This window comes from Micromesistius poutassou, assembly GCF_964030765.1.
Source record: "Micromesistius poutassou genome assembly, chromosome: 3".
Classification (NCBI taxonomy): domain Eukaryota; kingdom Metazoa; phylum Chordata; class Actinopteri; order Gadiformes; family Gadidae; genus Micromesistius; species Micromesistius poutassou.
The window spans coordinates 4132622-4136119 of record NC_140273.1 but is presented as its reverse complement, the minus strand read 5'-3'; the positions used below and the strand labels follow the sequence as shown (position 1 = coordinate 4136119).

The window sequence follows — 3498 nt, the reverse complement described above, 5'->3', positions numbered from 1 at the left end:
AAGAGCTGTGTAATAATCCATAATATTTCAACTCAAGCTTTTTTGTCTTTTTAAAAGTTGAAAAGTTGAATGAATAGAAAAAAGCTGAATAGATAGCCATCATGTCGTTACGAAGCTGAATGTTTTGATATTTGAATGGTTTCTGTAGCTGAAAGTAGGTGAAGAAGACGAAAGTATTGACAGAATAAAAATAATAAAGATTTCGATATCTAGAGTGTGAATGCTCTAGCATTCACACTAATGAAATAAAAAACGGTTGGTCCGTCGGCTTCTAGCTCTGTGTTTTCTCGCGCATGATGTCACTACTTTGGACGTCATGACTCTACTCTCTCTCTCTCTCTCTCTCTGAATAATAATCAAATAGGAATACAGAATAATAACTCAAAATATGCAAACTAGACATGTACTAAATATGACCCTTACAACAAATTGTAACAATAAAAATCCTTGCCCCGCTCCGGTTACACAAGCTGTGACAAGAAAAACGAAATGTGGTTATAGTGGTTCTTTAGAAGAGCGTTCTGGTTGCGGATGTTGGTCATCCCTTGGGTTGGGTTCGGGAACACCGAGAAGTTGCGTATTGCGGTGACTGCGTCAGCCCGTCCGGTTAGAAAGACTTGTTTGGGAGTAGTTGTTTTTAAGACCTCGACATGCCAGCATACAGAATGGACAGAGAGACCAACCACTCACAGGGGTAGGAGGACGATAAGATAAACCCAACATGATGACCGAGGGAAGGAACACGAGGAGAGGGAGAGGAGAGGATAGTGGACATCGTGGTTTGTCCTGAGAGCCTCAGAGATCAACAGCAGGACTCTGTGGGGATAGAGGATTCCTCCAAGTCTCTGGGAACAGAAAAAAGTCCTAGGTGTCTGATCAGGGCGGTGCTTCTGGGCCTGCTGTCTGTGGTCCTGCTGGCTGGACTGCTTGGGTTGGCAGTGAAATACAAGACCGTCATGGAGAAGACTGTAAGCATGGAGAGAGACGTGGAGCAACTTCTCCAAAGGCTGATGAATTTAACAGAACAGAGAGACGCACTGCTTTGTAAACAGTGCTGTCCAAATGGTTGGGATAAGTTTGGTTGTAAATGTTACTTGTTTTCCAATGTGTATCTATCCTGGAATAAGAGCAGGGAGTTCTGTGTTTCCCATGGAGCAGATCTGGTGGTGGTGCACAGTAAAGAGGAGCTAGAATTCTTTAGCAGATACGACTCATACTTCTGGCTCGGACAGAGGCGACAGATGAGGCCAGTGAAGGGATGTGGAGATGGGTTGATGGGACCGTCAACCCAGAGGGATGTGGAGAGGGACGTGGAGCAGAACCAATATGTGTGGACTCGATGGACAGGTGAGAAGTGTTGGCCCTTTGTGCGGGTGCTTTGTGAAATTAATTTAATAAAATTATTTATAAAACATTTATTTGTGCCTATGTTGTACATGTACCCTTTTACCTAATTTACGAAGAAGGTTTAACAAATATGTTAAATGTTTAATTGCATCTTGACTTTGGTACCATGTAGTATGATCACTATCAAACACTATCAAACACTCAAACACTATCAACACGCTAGAACAACTTCCGTCCTGGTGTCTGAATAGGCTTGTAGATTCGCACTCGGACTGTTTTAGCGGCTCCATGAGACTGCTTGTACAAGCTGTACAATCCTGACCCCTAGTGGTCAGGATTGTACATTAAAAATGCTACAAGCTTAGTTTTGCGTAACTAATGCCGCTTTTCCACTGCCAGTACCAGCTCGACTCGAGGAGGTAAAGGAACCCTTTTGAAGTACACATGCGTGCGTTCTCACACATACAGAGTAAATTGTGTTGAATATAAGTCGAGCGTCTATTTAGCTGTATTTGTAGTGAATTTGACATTTTCTTTAAAGCAGCTCTTGAGTAATATGTTGTACTTATATTTTGGTATTTGGATTAAGTTTGTACTTAGTCCCTTTGAACAGACATTGACCTGATATTTAATTTACTTTTGCGACTATTTTGGGATCAAAACGTACTAATGTCAGTCAAGAAATGTTCAATCTGTCATATTTTGAATGGAAGTGTTCCAAAATAACGTTTATTAGTTGTTGTTTTTTGTAAAAATCTTTTTTTATTCAATCTTTTTGTCTGATTCCTCCGAACCGGACACCGACGCGAAGCAGAGGTGTCTTGCTTCGCCCTTAAGGGGCTTGTTCTAGATAATGACCGGCGACGTTCTATACATTATCCCGCTTATTACACGGCTACTTACCAAAACAAAATAACTTCACACGGTGTGTCTTTTTACAATTAATTTCTTACCAGCATTCGTAGTGTTGATCAGCAGAGAAATAGTCCGCCAAAGACGTTGACGTTGCTTAGCAACCGAATACGCTGGGGTTGATAAGTTACCGGACTACTTGCGGAGTGATACGAGAGACGTGAATCACTCCACTTTCCTTGACAGCTGTCATTATATGCTTAGCAATGGTCAATTATCGAAAAATAATTCACCACCCCTGCCCCTGCAAGTGAACGGCGCATTCCACAGCATTGAGAAGAGTAATAATCCATAATAATTCAACTCAAGTTTTTTGTCTTTTTAAGTGGTGGGTACAAAATTAATCTTGACGAAAACTGGTGGGTAGGCCTACTCGTCCCCAGCGTCCCCAGCGTAATCGACGCCTATGCATTGATTAGCTACCATATACTATCTTTAGGTGTTCGGTATGAATTAAATAAATTACTGAATAAATAAGCGTACATTGGACACTGTATCAATTGAAACAAGAAAATCTTCATAATAAAGTTGGTATTCTGCATGTGAACATTTCTTGTGTTTGTTCATTGGGGAGGTAGATGAATCTGAGATGAATGAAGGGTGGGTATGCACATTTGCACACATTTCTATGATAATTGTAAGTGTCAAAATATGTGAAATAGACAGTGCTGTATATTTCAACAATCTGCCAGTGCAGAAATTATTGAAATGATAGTGACTTAAGTTTAGTGGGAAGTGCTTTTACAGTGCATATAGGACAAAGCCTATTCTGGGAGAGTGATAGTGCTTGTGGACAGGTACTTTGGAGGGGAGGGATGGTGCTTGTGGACGGGTCAGAAAGGGGGCATTATTGTGGTTGGTGACTGTGTTCATCAACCACAATAAACCACATTAAAATTGATATTTGTTCAGGAAAATCATTTGTTCCACTGTGGCCGGAGTCTGTTTCTTCTCTTGCTTACCACTTCGCTTGCTTGCAACACTGTTGAGGGGGTAATATACCTGCGGGCATGTAGCTTTGGTGGTAAGAAGTGCTGTGTGGTTGCATGCAGAGGTCTCTCCCTCTGGAACGCGAACAGGAGCATGTTCAACGTTCTTGGTCGTTGTGCGCCAAACGATTCCTTCAACGTAGTCCTCTGTGCGTGCCTCAGAGACCTCCGTTGGTACGTCCCCCCCCCGTTGCTAATATCCGCCTCAGAGCCCTCTTCCTCTAGCACTGCTGCCTCGAACACCTCTGCT

General features: G+C 42.2%; 1 pseudogene across 1 annotated transcript; it reads left to right on the top strand.

The window, feature by feature from the left end:
* Window positions 1–531: 531 nt before the first annotated feature.
* Window positions 532–1351, top strand: LOC311340495 (natural killer cells antigen CD94-like; annotated as a pseudogene). The gene is made up of 2 exons: window positions 532–601; window positions 711–1351. The product of its transcript is annotated as a natural killer cells antigen CD94-like (transcript).
* The last annotated feature ends 2147 nt before the right edge of the window (window positions 1352–3498 follow it).